We start from the raw sequence: 18,452 nt of genomic DNA, 5'->3' as shown, positions 1-18,452 counted from the left end.
GGCTGGGCTCCCTGCTTGTGCCATCACACCCCTGCAACTTACCCAGAATGCCACTGCCCGCTGTCGATGGCTGAGGTTAATGTGGTGTGGGAGTCAGGCGCAGGACACCGAAGCTTAGTCCAACAAAGTTTACTAGTGCAAACCAAAGCACAATACAATGAACGGCCTCAACAATAAACAGAGGCAAGCGATTACGCAAACTGTGCGTAAACCAATAAAACAATAAACAGAGAAAAACACGCAGCACTAACGGACAGGCGAATAACAACACACAAACTAACCAACACCAAACTGGCAACTTATAGGACACACAATTAGACACAAACGGACACAGGTGCAACAGACAGACAAAAGCAATCAAACATAGAAACATTCAACGGTGGCAGCTAGTACTCCGGGGACAACGAACGCCGAAGCCTGCCCGAACAAGGAGGAGGAGCAGCCTCGGCAGAATCCGTGACAGTACCCACCCCTTGACGCGCGGCTCCAGCCGTGCGCCGACCCCGGCCTCGGGGACGGCCAGGAGGACGCGGACCCGGGCGCGTGGGATGACCACGGTGGAACTCATGGATCTAGGATGTCCCTCCTAGGCACCCAGCACTGTTCCTCCGGACCGTACCCCTCCCACTCCACGAGATACTGGAGACCACTCATCCGGCGTCTCGAGTCCAAGATGGTCCGGACCCTGTACGCCGGAGCCCCCTCGATGTCCAATGGGGGCGGAGGGGTCTCTCCTATCTCATCTTCCTGGAGTGGACCAGCTACCACCGGCCTGAGAAGAGACACATGGGACGAGGGGTTAATATTCTTATAATCAATAGGCAGTTGTAACCTGTAACACACCTCGTTCAATCTTCTCAGGACTTTAAAGGGCCCCACAAACCGCCGACCCAGCTTCCGGCAGGGCAGGCAGAGGGGTAGGTTTCGAGTCGAGAGCCAGACTCGATCTCCCGGTGCGTATACCGGTACCTCACTGCGGTGGCGATCGGCGCTCGCCTTCTGTCGACGGATGGCCCGCTGCAGATGGATGTGTGCAGCGTCCCACGTCTCCTCCGAGCGCCGAATCCACTCATCCACCGCAGGAGCCTCGATCTGGCTCTCGTGCCATGGTGCCAGAACCGGCTGATACCCTAAAACACACTGGAAAGGTGTTAGATTGGTGGAGGAGTGGCGGAGAGAGTTCTGGGCCATCTCTGCCCATGGGATATACCTTGACCACTCCTCAGGCCGGCCCTGGCAATAGGACCTCAGAAACCTACCCACATCCTGGTTGACTCGTTCTACCTGCCCATTGCTCTCTGGGTGGTAACCCGAGGTAAGGCTCACCGAGACCCCCAAGCGTTCCATGAACGCCCCCCAGACTCTGGAGGTGAACTGGGGACCTCGGTCAGACACTATATCCTCGGGCACCCCATAGTGCCGGAAAACGTGGGTAAATAGGGCCTCAGCGGTCTGTAGGGCAGTAGGGAGACCCGGCATTGGGAGGAGACGACAGGCCTTGGAAAACCGATCCACAACGACCAAAATAGTGGTATTCCCCTGGGAGGGGGGAAGGTCTGTCACAAAATCCACCGAGAGGTGGGACCATGGTCGTTGTGGAACGGGCAGGGGATGTAACTTTCCCCTGGGCAAATGTCTAGGCGCCTTACACTGGGCGCACACCGAGCAGGAGGAGACATACACCCTCACATCCCTAGCTAACGTTGGCCACCAGTATTTCACGCTAAGGCAGTGCACTGTCCGGCCAATACCTGGATGTCCAGAGGAGGGTGATGTATGAGCCCAATAAATAAGGCGGTCACGAACCTCGAGCGGAACATACGTCCGCCCCACCGGACACTCTGGGGGAGTAGGGTCAGGTACGCAGTGCCCGCTCGATCTCCGCATCTACCTCCCACACCACCGGAGCCACCAAACAAGACTCCGGCAGTATGGGAGTAGGCTCAATGGACCTCTCCTCTGTGTCATACCGCCGGGACAGGGCATCTGCCTTACCGTTCTGGGACCCTGGGATGTATGTGATCTTAAAAACAAACCGGGTTAGGAACATGTTCCACCTAGCCTGACGAGGGTTTAGTCTCCTAGCTGCCAGGATGTACTCCAGGTTACGGTGGTCAGTCAGAATGAGGAAAGGGTGTTGAGCCCCCTCAAGCCAATGCCTCCACACCTTTAGGGCCTGGACTACAGCTAACAGCTCCCTGTCCCCTACGTCATAATTACGCTCCGCCGAGCTGAGCTTCTTAGAATAGAACGCACAGGGGCGGAGTTTAGGTGGCGTGCCGGACCGTTGCGAAAGGACTGCCCCAATACCGGCCTCGGACGCGTCTACCTCAACTTGGAATGGTAAAGCGGGATCCGGATGCGCCAGCACCGGAGCCGAAGTGAACAAGTTCTTTAGTTTAACAAATGCCCTGTCCGCCTCAGCTGACCACTGCAAACGCACCGGACCCCCCTTTAGCAGGGACGTAATGGGAGCTGCCACCTGTCCAAAGCCCCGGATAAACCTCCGGTAGTAATTAGCAAAACCCAAAAACTGCTGCACCTCTTTTACAGTGGTTGGAGTTTGCCAGTTACGCACGGCCGACACACGGTCAACCTCTATCTTCACACCAGACGCGGACAATCGATAACCCAAAAAGGAGACGGACTCCTGGAAAAACAAGCATTTCTCTGCCTTGACATACAAGTCATGCTCCAACAGCCTCCTCAACACTCGGCGCACCAGGGCTACATGCTCGGCTCCTGTAGAAGAGTACACTAGGATGTCGTCGATGTATACTACCACACCCTGCCCATGCATGTCCCGGAAAATCTCGTCAACAAAGGATTGGAAGACTGAAGGAGCATTCATTAACCCGTATGGCATGACGAGATACTCGTAATGACCCGAGGGGGTGCTAAATGCTGTTTTCCATTTATCCCCCTCCCTAATGCGCACCAGATTGTACGCGCTCCTGAGATCTAACTTTGTGAAGAACCGCGCTCCGCCTAATGACTCCGTCATAGTCGCAATCAGAGGAAGAGGGTAACTGTACTTAACCGTGATCTGATTGAGACTACGGTAATCAATACACGGGCGCAAACCCCCGTCCTTCTTCTTCACAAAGAAGAAACTCGAGGAAACCGGGGAAGTGGAGGACCGTATGTATCCCTGTGCCAAGGACTCGGCTATGTAAGTCTCCATAGCCGTGGTCTCCTCTTGAGACAGGGGATACACACGGCTCCGCGGAAGTGCCGCTCCTGTTTGGAGATCTATCGCACAATCCCCCTGTCTATGAGGTGGTTGCCGTGTTGCCCTAGTTTTGCTGAACACAAGTGCTAAATCCTCATATTCAGGGGGAATGCGCATTGCGGGCACTTGGTTCGGACTCTCCACCGAGGTCGCCCCTAAGGAAACACCTAGACATCTCCCTACACACTGGGCAGACCACTCCATAAGAGCCCTCTGTTGCCACGCAATGGTAGGATCATGGGCGCTTAACCAGGGAAGCCCCAGCACCACGGGATACGCAGGAGAGTCGATCAGATAAAACTGAATGATCTCCTCATGACCCCCCTGCGTCGTCATCTTAAGTGGTGCTGTGACTTCTCTGATCAACCCCGACCCCAGCGACCGGCTGTCTAGGGCATGAACAGGAAAGGGGGCTTCTACCGGCCGAAGGGGAATTCCTAACCTATAACAAAATTCACGATCAACAAAGTTCCCAGCTGCGCCTGAATCTACTAGCGCCTTATGCTGGGAATGAGGTGCCACCTGTGGAAATCTCACAGGTATACACAAGTGACCAACAGAGAGCTCTGGGTAAGTGGGACGCCTACTCACCTGAAATGACTCCCCAGTGCATGACCTGTTGTCCCCTCTCCCAGGAGACCCTCCCCAGCACCTAGCCGCAGTGTGTCCTCCACGGCCACAGTTGGTGCAGGGGACGGCCCCCCTCGGGTTCTCTCTCCTCCTCTCCCTAGCGCCAGCACCCCCGAGTTCCATGGGAACCGGCTCGGAGGTGCTGGAGGGTGGAATGGACGACCCCCACTCGGGACGTCCGCGGGTAGCCAGCAGGGTGTCGAGACGGATGGAAATGTCCACCAACTGGTCGAAGGATAGGTTGGTGTCCCTGCAGGCCAGCTCACGACGAACGTCCTCTCGTAGGCTACACCGGTAATGGTCGATGAGGGCCCTCTCATTCCACCCCGCATCCGCCGCTAGAGTCCGGAACTCCAGGGCGAACTCCTGTGCACTCCTCTTCCCCTGTCGGAGGTGGAACAGACGCTCCCCCGCTGCCTATCCCTCAGGTGGATGATCGAACACAGCCCTGAAACGGCGGGAGAACTCCGCGTAGGTGATGGTGGCAGCGTCTATTCCCCTCCATTCGGCGTTGGCCCACTCCAACGCCTTGCCGGATAGACAGGAGATGAGGGCGGAGACGCTCTCGTATCCCGAGGGCGCCGGGTGTATGGTGGCCAGGTAGAGTTCCACCTGCAGGAGGAACCCCTGACACCCGGCTGCAGAACCATCATATGCCCTCGGGAGCGAGAGCCGAATGCCACTGGGTTCCGGTGCTGGGAGAGGAGGACTGGCCGATGGTGATGGTAAGGTGTGCGAAGGCGTGGGCACCTCTCCCGTAACCAATCGGCGCAGCGTGTTGGACACCTCGTTCATGGCGGCCCCAAGTTGCCGGATCATGGTGTCTTGGTCGCTGATCCGATCCTCCAGCGACTTGGGGGCCGCCGCTGCTCCTGCTGACTCCATAAAGGTGTGTTGTTCTGTCAATGGCTGAGGTTAATGTGGTGTGGGAGTCAGGCGCAGGACACCGAAGCTTAGTCCAACAAAGTTTACTAGTGCAAACCAAAGCACAATGCAATGAATGGCCTCAACAATAAACAGAGGCAAGCGATTACGCAAACTGTGCGTAAACCAATAAAACAATAAACAGAGAAAAACACGCAGCACTAACGGACAGGCGAATAACAACACACAAACTAACCAACACCAAACAGGCAACTTATAGGACACACAATTAGACACAAACGGACACAGGTGCAACAGACAGACAAAAGCAATCAAACATAGAAACATTCAACGGTGGCAGCTAGTACTCCGGGGATGACGAACGCCGAAGCCTGCCCGAACAAGGAGGAGGAGCAGCCTCGGCAGAATCCGTGACACCCGCCTGGTGTTCGACCTTCCTGCAGTGCCTTCAGATAGTATTCATACCCCTTGACTTATTCCACATTTAGTTGTGTTACAGCCGGAATTCGAAATGGGTTCAATATTATGTTTTCTCTCACTGATCTATACACAATACCCCATAATGACAAAGTGAAAACCTATTTTTAGATGTTTTTTCCAAATTGATTGAATGTGAAATACAAAGAGATCTCATTTACATAAGTGTTAACACCCCTGAATCAATACTTTTGTCGTGGAAATTCTTACACAGGGACACTCGAATTTAATCTTAAATGAATCACTGTTTATTGTCAGCGTGCTGGAGAGGTTCCAACAAACTTAATGCATCAAGTACACATGTCGATTAGGAGCTCTAACGGGGCAGTCCCGTTAGTTCCCTTATATACTGACAAGTTATATTTGCATGATTTAGCTTATTCATAATTCATAATTAATGTTTGCTTCATTCATGTGACGACCAATACTGGGTCATGCATGTGACAGACCAATACCTCACGAGGCTTCTTCTCTCTAAGCTGAGACCTTGAAACTGAGATATCCTTTCTCTAAACAAGGTTCTGGGCGTACTGCCAAATTGCAGATACTGATAGTGAGGATTTGTTCAATCAGTCACTTGCATGAACACAGAAATTGGTTATTAGAAAAGCACAAACATAAACATGTCCATCACACTTTGTAGAAACACCTTTGGCAGTGATTACAGCTGTGAGTATTTCTGGGTAAGTCTCTAAGAGCTTTCCACACCTGGATTGTGCAACATTTTCCCATTATTCTTTTCAAAATTCTTCAAGCTCTGTAAAATTGGTTGTTGATCATTACTAGACAACCATTTTCAGGTCTCGCTATAGATTGTCAAGTAGATTTAAGTTACTGTAACTCAGCCACTCAGGAACATTCACAGTCTTCTTGCTAAGCATCTCCAGTACATATTTGGCCTTGTGTTATAGGTTATTGTCCTGCTGAAAGGTGAATTAATCTCCCAGTCTCTGGTGGAAAGCAGACTGAACCAGGTTTTCCTCTAGGATTTCGTTCCATAGCTCTAATTGAGTTCTATGGAACTAAAGGCTAAGCAGATTGACTAAGTGTAACAGCGTAATTCAATTGTTAAATTCCTGCATAAAATGGGTATTATGCCACCTCCTGGTAGATTTGTGTGTTTACATTGTCTAATACACTCAGTGATAAAGGTATGGGATTCAGGGTAATCCACAGCAGATTTATGGAGAATTGCTGTGGGTGAGTTGAAAATTGAATGGTCCCAGGATAGAAATGTATAAAGTTGACATTACATCATAAAATCCATCTTTTACATTGTACATTAGCAATTTATGTTATTAGTAACTACTGTTGTTGGTTTGGCGTCAAATAAGCCACTCTTTATATGTTATTTGCCAAATCTCCGTTTTCCATGTGGGTTTTATGCTAGCTGAAGTTCCCTCTTTGAAGTTGGTAGCTAACTCGAAAATGCGTCTTCTTCGGGAGTGCAATTTACATCCCGTCGACTACTGATCATTCATCCATAATGTGCGTATGTCCCATCATTGCAGGTAATTCATGACAAATGTATAAAGTATATGTTTTATAAACTCTTGAGCACCAGCCAGCGTATTCGCCTGGTTTTGTTAGTTTAGGAAACTGTGGTACATTCTAGCTCTATTATATTCCTTCGCCACAAGGGGCTGACATTGAGTAATTTTTCAGGTTAATTTGGTATATTTTTATACTAAAATGGATGATAGTTTATTCTGATGTTGTAAATATGAGATTACACATGTATTTTTTTTTTATTATAGTAAATTGGGAATTATTAGAAATTGTTCAATCCACTATACGATCACAATGACTTTGATAGACATTTCGATTTTTTTTATTTATATTTTTTTATATTATGCAGCAGATTTATGGAGAATTGCTGTGGGAGTGCTATTTATATCCTGTCACTACTGGTCATTCATCCATACAGTGTGTGTCCCATGATTGCAGCTTTGGAAATAAATGAACTATCCATCCATTGCTCCTTCCTGTGTTGACTCACTGACTTGAGGGACGGGACCAGGAAGGTCACATAAGGAACATTCCATGTGGGTATTTATTTACACACATGCAGCATGGATAAGTAAACATTGCTGTTTTACGGAAACAAAAAAAAAGCTATTAAAGCAGGACTATTATTCACACAGGAGAAGTCTTAACAAGTCAGGTGCAGGGGGTCATATGTTTTACAAGAAAGAGGAAGTGAAAAAGCGATAACATACACCCATCCAGTACCGGGTCGGACCCCCTTTGCCTTCAGAATAGCCTGAATTGTTGGTCCATGCTGACGTGATGGCAACACACAGTTGCTGCAGATTGGACGGCGGTACATTCATGCTGTGAACCGCACGCTCCATCTCATCCCAAAGATGCTCTATTGGGTTGAGGTCTGCGCATAGCCGCAGGAAGTAGGGGTGCTGAGGGTGCTGCAGTACCCCCTGATAAATTTAATTTGAAAAAATCCACAAAATTAGTGAACTAGGCCTTTATTACTCCTGTATGAGCAGAGAAAAATAATCCTGTTTTTCACCTACAGGACTGCCGCTGACTGGATGTTTTTTGTTTGTCGCACCATTCTCGGTAAACCCTAGACACTGTTGTGCGTGAAAATCCCAGGAGGGCGGCCATTTCTGAGATACTGGAACCGGCGCGCTTGGCAGCGACGATCATACCACGCTCAAAGTCGCTTAGGTCACTCGTTTTGCCCATTCTAACGTTCAATCGAACAGTAACTGAATGCCTCAATGCCTGTCTGCCTGCTTCATATAGCAAGCCACGGCCACGTGACTCACTGTCTGTAGGAGCGAACCATTTTCGTGAACAGGGTAATAAACTGTCCGGTGAGTGTAAATACAGAAGTTCACTTAGTAAATATTTGATATTAAAAACAAAGGACAAGGGCACTGCGTGGGTCTGTGTGTGGAGGTGACAGTTGCTCTAGGAGATAATAATCTTTGTCTGCGGTCAATTAAACAGTGTGTCACACCCCGTTCTACATCCCAACCTCTGTTTATACTGTTTAGAAACAACGGCGCTAAACCTTATATTTTAGGTTGTGATGGGGTAAGAGAGTTGAACTAAGCTCATGAGGCAATTATACATTACATTCTTCAAAAATCAATGGCTATATATTATTAATTTAACAATCCCAGAATGCCCCCATAATAACAACCACTACTTTATGTACTGCACATTTTGTTACTGCACACAGTAAAATTGTTAGCTCCATTATTTACCTCTCCCGTTCTCACCCATCACCCTAATAAGGATGCCCTGTTAAAGGTGTCAGCATGCTTCAGTTCGAGCCCTTTGTTGTTACAGACTATCTGTATTTATCTGTTGGCGATGTAATACTGCAATACTGCATGTGTTTGTTTAATGAAGGTGTTTCTTTTCTGTCACCAGGGTCGGGATGGATTACCCATAACCGGATGTTGGCATAAGGTTTCTACAGCAACAGTACATCTATGAGGCTCTGTTTGCTTGGCCTGCTCTGGCCCAAGTGGGTGTTGGGCTGTCTTAAGGAGTCTGCATACTAGGGTCAGTTTGCTCCTAGCAGAACTCGGGTAGGCAAAGTGAACGTCTGTGCCTCGCATACTACCTTAAAAGACCTTCGCTTGAAAAACTGTCATTCATTTTGACGTTTTTTGCTGAAGAGATCTTAATTGCGCAATTTTACATCTAACTAAGATGTTTGGTGTAGTATTTTTCAATGAAAAAATTTGCATGAAACAAGTCGTCTCTCGTTGAGCGACAACAAAAACTTTATGAAATGTAGCCATTCTCAAATTCATAGACAGAATGTTTGCAATTTGTTTGCAATTATACTGTTTAGAAACCATGGTGTAAAGCCTTATATTTTAGGTTGTGATGGGGTAAGACAGTTGAACTAAGCTCTTCAAAAATCAATGGCTATATATTATGGATGTACCAATCCCAGATTGCCCCTTTAAAAACAACCACTACTTTTAATTTATTGAACACCAATTACACAAGATTTTTTGTTCTGGGTTAACCAAGATTATGAACACAGTAAAAATGTTAGCTGCAGTTTGAGGATATTTTTTAACGAAAGTAAAGGACAGTGATGTTTCGAGTGTGGTATGAAGCCCAGGCTTCGATACGCGATAAGATATTGTGTCATGAAAGCAGTGTGGATATTTGGCCTGGCAAAGCAGTTTAATGGGTTGACTGAATGGGAGCTGATAATTATGAGTTAAGACAGAGTAAAAATGTATCCGACACCGGGACAAAACCGAGACACTCAATATGTGGTATCGAGACCGGACTCGAGTACTACAACACTGCTGTACAGTACACAGTAGAACACATTAGAGTTGAGTACACTATAATGTACTGTATTGTACTTTACTGTACTAAACTCTACAGTACTGTACTGCACTGTACTGAACTACTGAACTATACTCTACTATACTCTATTGTACTCAACTCTACTCTACTGTACTGTACTGTACTTTACTCTACTGTGATGTGCCGTACTCTACTGTCCTCTACTGAGCTCTACCGTGCTATACTTTGATGTCCAAACCTGTGAAACTTAGACGTCTATGATTGGTTCATATTTGGTCCGGACCAACCAAATTTGGTCTTGTTTGGGGGCAAAGCTCATTAAAATAATACCCAGTGAGTAGAATAATACCCACAGATGCAAAGGAGGATATTGTATATTTCTACCTTTGTGTACCTGTTCAGGATACATCACCATGAAGAGCATGACTTTCATATTATCATTCAGCGTTTCTGTATAGTACAGATCAGGGACCCAAGATGACATTTCTTTACCGGGTGTAAATCTACTTCACTTACTGTACTTCAATAACCAAAATAGATTTTTTCAAACGGAGGGAAATTTTACAGTAATTCTGTTAACAAACTTTGCATCTGCACAGTTCTTCCAGTGAATGTGTTTTTGTAAAATGTTCAGTATAATTGTTTTTATTTTTTTATATTTTGGGGGGTAGATCAGCTTTAATATTGCAGATAGATTGTGGCTTCCATCAATGTAATTGTCTGCATCATTTCCAATCCCCCATATATTTCTTTGTCAATATATAAAATACAGTTGAAGTCGGAAGTTTACATACACCTTAGCCAAATACATTTAAACTCAGTTTTTCACAATTCCTGACATTTAATCCTAGTAAAAATTCCCTGTCTTAGGTCAGTTAGGATCACCGCTTTAGCCTTCCACAAGCTTCCCACAATAAATTGGGTGAATTTTGGTCCATTCCTCCTGACAGAGCTGGTGTAACTGAGTCAGATTTTGTAGGCCTCCATGTTCGCACACGCTTTTTCAGTTCTGCCCACACATATTCAATAGGATTGAGGTCAGGGCTTTGTGATGGCTACTCCAATACCTTGACTTTGTTGTCCTTAAGCCATTTTGCCACAACTTTGGAAGTATGCTTGGGGTCATTGTCCATTTGGAAGACCCATTTATGACCAAGCTTTAACTTCCTGACTGATGTCTTGAGATGTTGCTTCAATATATCCACATAATCTTCCTTCCTCATGATGCCATCTATTTTGTGAAGTGCACCAGTACCTCCTGCAGCAAAGCACCACCACAGCATGATGCTGCCCCCTCTGTGCTTTACGGTTGGGATGGTGTTCTTCGGGTTTGCAAAGTACCCCCTTTTTCCTCCAAACATAACGATGATCATTATGGCCAAACAGTTCTATTTTTGTTTAATCAGACCAGAGGACATTTCTCCAAAAAGTACGATCTTTGTCCCAATGTGCAGTTGCAAACCGTAGTCTGGCTTTTTTATGGCGGTTTTGGAGCAGTGGCTTCTTCCTTGCTGAGCGGCCTTTCAAGTTTTGTCGTTATAGGACTCGTTTTACTGTAGATATAGATACTTTTGTACCTCTTTCCTCCAGCATCTTCACAAGGTCCTTTGCTGTTGTTCTGGGATTGATTTGCACTTTTCGCACCAAAGTACGTTCATCTCTAGGAGACAGAACGCATCTCCTTCCTGAGCGGTATGACGGCTGCGTGGTCCCATGGTGTTTATACTTGCGTACTATTGTTTGTACAAATGAACGTGGTACCTTCAGGCGTTTGGAAATTGCTTCCAAGGATGAACCAGACTTGTAGAGGTCTACAATTTTTTTCCTGAGGTCTTGGCTGATTTCTTTTGATTTTCCCATGATGTCAAGCAAAGAGGCACTGAGTTTGAAGGTAGGCCTTGAAATATACACTAAGTTGACTGTGCCTTTAAACAGCTTGGAAAATTCCAGAAAATGATGTCATGGCTTTAGAAGCTTCTGATAGGCTAATTGACATCATTCGAGTCAATTGGAGGTGTACCTGTGGATGTATTTCAAGGCCTATCTTCAAACTCATTGCCTCTTCTGACCCACTGGAATTGTGATACAGTGAATTATAAGTGAAACAATCTGTCTGTAAACAATTGTTGGAAAAATTACTTGTGTCATGCAGAAAGTGAATATCCAATGGAAATTGGACATAAATATATAGAGTAACATTGTTAGGGTAGACTAAAATGCAAACAATGCCTTCCAATAAGGAGAAAGTAAAAGTGGACAATGGCATCCCGGTGAACAGACATTATCATGTTTGTTTTGTTTGTTTTTAAACCTTACAATAGGGGTAAAAGCAGAACATTGTTTCAGAGTGATCTGTGTGTATTAGCAGTAGTGATTGAGAAGGTTTGCTTATTGGGAAGAAAGTAAAGGGTCCTAGTTGAAGGAAACAGGTATGGAGGCTAGTGAAAGTAACAAAGACAGTGATAACTAAAGTAAAATGGAAAGATTCATGGTAGTCATGGTTTATCAGTTGATGTGAAATGTAATGCGTGTTGTCAGTATGTGAATGCTGATAGCAGTCTAATAATGCAAGATCTTAGTAATTTGAAGAAGCAAAGGGTTGAATACCAGTTCACATGACGAACATAGGGATTGAGCCTTGGGACTGATATTAAATTAGAGGCTGCCATCTGGTGTTTTGTTGGGTTAAAGATAAGCTTCCTGTGGACCCATAGATAAGAGTGGTACTCACTGAGCTCTGGCTGTAAGGGACACAGTGGGAAACTTTGGAACAGAGGTGTGAATAATTGAATAAGATACATTTTTGACAATTTCCAATTATTATTTCTCAATTCGATAGTGTAAATAACACCAGTGATTTAAGTAAGAAGGTAATGTCATCTAAAACAATCTGTTTCCATTACGTGGAACACTGTCCAAAATTGAAGTAGATCCAAATAAATGTTTTTAGTACCAGGTCTGTGAAACAAAATAAAGCTGATAAGCCAGCACCAACTCTTTGAAGGCCCTAGCAGATTTGTTAAACAACAGGTTTCATATTTTGACTAGTTGATGTCCCAGGGACAGAAAGTACAGAACATAAGCCATACGTAAATGCAACAGGTCTAGACGATACGATTACAAGAAAGGGGCTCTGGGATTGTTTACTTTAGAAGGTGCCCATTTCACTTAAAGTGACCCAGTATCACCAGATGTGTCTCCAGTATGATTGTGTATACACATGGTTTTATCAAGGCTTTCTGCCCAAAATGCAGAAAGCTTGATTGAAAAAGGGAAGGTGGTACATATAGGCATAGTAGTACCGAATATTGTATTCTTAGGACTGATTAAGATTGAGAATTGTTAGGACTGATTAAGATGCAGCAGAGTGAAAACTTAGTACATGTTTATTTTCTCTTCCAGGACTGATGGAATGTCCACTCCCAAGTTTCTGATTAGTTTAACACTGATTCTGTATCTCTCCCTTTGAAAGGCTTCCTTATGCAGATGCCTTGGGAGAGCAGTTAGTGAGACTCTGCAGTCCCACCCGTCTATACTTATGAATATTTGTTAGTGGTGTTAATACCGCGCCTGATTTATTGTGTGGGGTTTTTCTATTTGTGTTTAGTAGGTTCTTCACGGTTAGAAAGAATGCACTTTAAAGGGCACAAAAATGAAATGTACTGAAGTGTCTATTGTCTGAATTTTGGTTGAACACATGTAAGTTCTCCTGGTGAGAAATGTACTGAAAAACCCAATGTGAACCTGGTATAGAGAATGTTTTACAACGAGTCTGAAGTACAGGGGAAGAGAAAGGGAAAACCCCACCCCCTTCCAGAACTCACTAAAACGATCTGACCCTGGACACCGCCCTGTGTTTTATCATCTGCTATCCAAGCACATCTTATCAGGAGACAAGATAACTGCAGAAAAATGTATAGGTGGCACTTCTCTATCCCTGCAAAGTTGCACTTTGGCAGAGCCTAATAAGTTCATTGAGGTTCAGGAGTAAATGGATAAGACAGCAGCCACCTATCTCCAGCCCACATCCCTGACTGAGTCATAAGCAGTAACAAGTGATGTATGTTAAGTATTTGTAAGTGTATGTTCAGTTAAGCATGTTATGTTGTACTATTAACTGACCACATACATACTGCCCCACTCAGCGACTCCAGAGTTTACTTCTCCTGTTCTCACCAATGGACAGAAATGAGGAGGCCCCATCTCTGCGCTGAAAAAAATGCCATTGATTGCATTATACTTTGGTAAAGTAAACCTTGCTGTCTCCCTGTATTGCCTCCCACAATTCCTCCAGGGATTTGACAGGATAGGATAGAATTGACAGGGCTGTGGAACTGTGTAGTGGGGTTGGATCTGTGTATATTACAGTATATATACCTCACATGCTACCCATAATGCAATATGTTAACTAAGTATATTACAATGTATATCTGACTCCATTTAACATTATAGTAAAACCATGTGTAATCAAATATTATGCGTTTAGCTGACTAAGATCAAGGAAGGGTCATGAGAAGCTAATATCAAAGCAAGTGTTATTGAATAACTTTGTAAAATGAATGATTCACATACAAGGCATAAAGCTTAAGTTACAAGGCAATACTGATATTAACAAAACATCATTTTAGGCATATATCCCAAGGTTAACTTACAAGACAAAGCATGAACAAAGAGATGCCTACCAGGCCAGATGCCTAGGAAATAAGAAAATGTCATACAGAATAAGAGAGAGAACAACAGACCTTCATTCCATTTATAACATCAGAGGGTGTAACATTTAAAAACCAAAACCAACCACCAATCAAACGATACCAAGTTTACAGTAACCTGATCACCCAGGCCCAATCTCCACAGGGTGTCACAGCATCTAACGGCTTGTGAGACCAATGTAAATAGACAATAAAATTCCTTTGCATAGAGTAATTTAGGAGAGCATTCATGCTGTACAGATACCACAGAGATCATACATCCATATAGATGGCATGTACTTTCTCCACAGAGGACAAGTTTCAGATAGATACCAAACATGGCTGCTGTAGGATGATTATATCACACATTCCAGTAGTCAGACCCCTGGATAATGTAGAGAAAAATACATTCTGGCCCCTCAGAGGGGGGGAAGGGCGTACTGGCCCTTGGGCATTGTCTTGAGCCATTTGCCATGCGGCTGGTGGTGACAAAGAGCACATAAATTAGGGCCGAACCTACAACTGTACAGCTAAGCAGATGAAATATTGAGGAATACTCATGCTAGGATATTATGGTACCAGCACATGGACATGTAATCATAAAACGTTATTAATTGGACTTTAAAAGTTCCACTTTAAATATTGTAAAAGTTATTTCTGGCTAACTATTATTCTTTGGAACTCTATTTTCAGGACACCGTTTAAGATAGAAATGCCATTCAAACTTTAAAACGTGCAGATTGGTCTGGAATAGGTTGCTTGTATACAACTTTTTTGATAACATTTATACTTTTTAAACTATAAAACTCATCAATTTGTCTGGAAGTCCTTAAACATTCTAACGCTCCCGTTGTTATAAACTCCCATGACTTCCAACATTCTATTCACTGTAAACAATGTAACTTTTGACACAAATCAGCTACTTTGAGCACTTTCCCAACAACTTAGACAAACATTTTAGTCTACTTCTCTGCTATTCAAATCTGAACATAAATATATTCTACCAATCAAATACAGTTGTTTTAGTAACTGCATCAACAACAGTTTATCTAAACTTTTAAAAACAACTGAAATTTTGACCACTTCCTCAAAAACTTAGACAAAAACTTAGAGTTAATGAATTCTTGGTCTACTCTGCTTTTCAAATCTGAAATCAAATAACTTCTACCAATCAAATTATAGCACTGGGGGAGCACATTAGACTGAGTGTGCTAAACAGCTCACATCAACCCACTAAACTAACCCACTGTAACAGTGGTCATCAACCGGTCGATTGCAATCGACTGGTCGAGTTCCAAGGCTTTCTTAGTAGATCGCCAAACATTTCTGTAAAAAGCACAATGATAAAGCCTTCCTTGCATTTTTATAGTTTTTGGGGGGGGTCACTAAGACCTGGTTTTATGACGTTTTCGAACGAAGTATGCTTGATCTGAACTGTCTAGTTTTAGAACGTCTCATGTTGGCTGCTGGAGTTTCCAAGATTCAACATGTCAAATCTTAGCTAAATGCTAGCGATGAGACGGGTCCGTTTATCCAATCAGAGAACTGTGCGCTGACATTCTGTGTTAAGCCAAGCCGCTAGCTAGCTAGCCAAACAGACAGATAGCTAGCCATTTTTGCTGCAGTTAGCTATCCTAGCTTGCTGATATTTATCTGACAAGTCACAAAAGTGTGCCCTGTTTTTGGTGCATGTATTTCATGACACTTGTTTGCTAAATGTTGTTTCAAAGTTTCCTTCACTTAATTGTAAAGAGGCACCGTTACTGTGGAAACGGTCTCAACCATCTTTTTGATCTGAATGCCCCATCTTTAGTCAGCTGTTCTACAACACTGTTGAGGGAAACTCGTTAGAGGAATCAGGCAGATCTCATTTATCAGCAATAAGATGTTTTTTCGAGCAACTGCAAGGAAAATCACCCTCTACGGATGAACCCAGAGAGTAACTTTCAGGACAGGAATTCTCAGGATATACCGGAAAGGAACTCTCAGGCTATACCGGAGAGGGTCTCAAAGATTTTACAATCACACAGTCCTTTTATATACTTAATCTACACAAAGAGCTGCTTACCCCTCCAAGGGGGAAGCAAGCTTACAAAAGAGATAAGGGATAATTGGCTCCACTTCCTTAGAAAAATAATACAAATGAGAACAGGTTATAACCAGTTCTCACAGCCTGTACAGTGCATTCGGAAAGTATTCAGACCTCGTTTTTTTTCTCAGAATGACAAAGTGAAAACAGGTTTTTAGAATTATTTGCACATTTCTTTGAAATTAAAAACAGATACCTTATTTACATAAGTATTCAGACCCTTTGCTATGAGACTCGAAATTGAGCTCAGGTGCATCCTGTTTCCATTGATCATCCTTGCGATGTTTCTACAACTTGATTGGAGTCCACCTGTGGTAAATTCAATTGATTGGACATGATTTTGGAAAGGCACACACCTGTCTATATAAGGTCCCACAGTTGACAGTGCATGTCAAAGCAAAAACCAAGCCTTGAGGTTGAAGGAATTGTCCGTAGAGCTCCAAGACAGGATTGTGTCGAGGCACAGATCTGGGGAATGGTATCAAAAAATGTCGGCATCATTGAAGGTCCCCAAGAATACAGTGGCCTCTGTCATTCGTAAATGGAAGAAGTTTGGAATCACAAAGACTCTGGCCGCCAAGCCAAACTGAGCAATTGGGGGAGAAGGGCCTTGGTCAGGGAGGTGACAAAGAACCCGATGGTCACTCTGACAGAGTTCCAGAGTTCCTCTGTGGAGATGGGAGAACCTTCTAGAAGGACAACCATCTCTGCAGCACTCCACCAATCAGGCCTTTATGGTAGAGTGGCCAGACGGAAGCCACTCCTCAGTAAAAGGCACATGACAGACCGCTTGGAGTTTGCCAAAAGGCACCTAAACAAGATTCTCTGGTCTGATAAAACCAAGATTGAACTCTTTAGCCTGAATGCCAAGCGTCACGTCTGGAAGAAACCTGGCACCATCCCTACGGTGAAGCATTGTGGTGGTAGCATCATGCTGTGGGGATGTTTTTCAGCGGCAGGGACTGGGAGACGAGTCAGGATCGAGGGAAAGATGAACGGAGCAAAGTACAGAGAGATCCTTGATGAAAACCTGCTCCTCAGACTGGGGGCGAAGGTTCACCTTCTAACATTACAACGACCCTAAGCACACAGCCAAGACAACGCAGGAGTGGCTTCGGGACAAGTCTCTGAATGTCCTTGAGTGGCCCAGCCAGAGGCCGGACTTGAACCCGATCTAACATTTCTGGAGAGACCTGAAAATAGCTGTGCAGCGATGCTCCCCATCCAATTCGACGGAGCTTGAGAGGATCTGCAGAGAAAAATGGGAGAAACTTCCCAAATACAGGTTTGCCAAGCTTGTAGCGTCACACACAAAAAGATTTGAGGCTGTAATCGCTGCCAAAGGTGCTTCAACAAACTACTGAGTAAAGGGGTCTGAATGCTTATGTAAACGTGATAATCTTTTATAAATTTGCAAAAATGTCTACAAACCTGTTTTTGCTTTGTCATTATGGGGTATTGTGTGTAGATTGATGAGGGGGGAAAACTATTTAATCAATTTTAGAATAAGGCTGTAACGTAACAAAATGTGGAAAAAGTAAAGAGGTCTGAATACTTTCTGAATGCACTGTATGTCTAAAATAGAGGAGTGATAGGATCTTTATAGCCTAACCAGAGGAAACTAGGTTTCCTCCTGGCTATGTTTTTGCTGCCCGAAAGATAATGAACCAGTAATAAATCACTCCTCTGTGCGGTATGTAAACAGGTTACTGGACAGGTGTTGAAAATTACGAGTGACTAGTACTGTTCAACTCAAGCATTTACAAAGCATTAGACTGTAAGAAAGCCATTTTGTTACCCACAACACAACATTCTAAAACGGACTAGTTTCGTCTCTTCTCGTCTTTCCTTATGTCGGCTTTTGTATCTGAGCCGGGCTTAAAAGAGCTGTACAGTTTGATTGGTAGAACATATTTCTAATCTGATTCCAGATTTGAATAGCAGAGAAGCAGACTACGATTTCTATATGCTCTAAATGTTTGTCTAACTTGTTGAGAAAGCTCTCAAAGTAGCTGATTTGTGTTACGTTTTTGTGATTAGAATGTTGGACGTCATGGGAGTTTTTAACAATGGTAGCTTTAGAATTTTGAAGAAATCCCATAAAAGTGGATGAGTTTTTTTTAGAAGGTCAAAATGTTTAAAA

This window comes from Coregonus lavaretus, assembly GCF_964263955.1.
Source record: "Coregonus lavaretus genome assembly, chromosome: 24".
Lineage (NCBI taxonomy): Eukaryota > Metazoa > Chordata > Actinopteri > Salmoniformes > Salmonidae > Coregonus > Coregonus lavaretus.
This window is presented reverse-complemented; position numbering follows the sequence as displayed.